The sequence below is a fragment of the Meleagris gallopavo genome, chromosome 2, assembly GCF_000146605.3.
Source record: "Meleagris gallopavo isolate NT-WF06-2002-E0010 breed Aviagen turkey brand Nicholas breeding stock chromosome 2, Turkey_5.1, whole genome shotgun sequence".
Classification (NCBI taxonomy): domain Eukaryota; kingdom Metazoa; phylum Chordata; class Aves; order Galliformes; family Phasianidae; genus Meleagris; species Meleagris gallopavo.
This window is the reverse complement of record NC_015012.2, coordinates 109,638,375-109,638,867: the sequence shown is the minus strand read 5'-3', so window position 1 is coordinate 109,638,867 and position 493 is coordinate 109,638,375.

Genomic DNA, 493 nt, shown 5'->3' with positions numbered 1-493 from the left:
CTCGCACAATACTCATTTCACGATGTTCTTACAGAACTAATGCCAACTTTTTTTTTTTTAACTTAAAGAGGACTTACTTTTGCTCTCATCAACTTCTCTCCCTGCAGACAGCGGGCTTTTCTTCTTTTGAATTCTAAACGTCACTTCATTGACGGAAGGCTTTTTGATTTTAAAAACACCCTCATCACCTGGACAGACAGAATGGTTCTGAGTAACGCACTAAAAAAGCCAGCAGCACGCGGCCATGTAAGTGTAAAGCACACAGTCCTGACACACGCACTCAGCACAGATTTTGAGCCTTCAGCTGCATTACAGCTCCCTAATTCTACGGCTCTGCCACTCGAGATCCAGCACTGCTGAATTTACACCCGGCACGTCTCAACACGACAGAGGAGATCCAACGTACCGTTACAAGGCACCCCCCCACACACACCCACCCACACACCCGGGGCTAAACAGCCCCCCCAAGTCGCCCACCTCCCCGCTCCTCCTC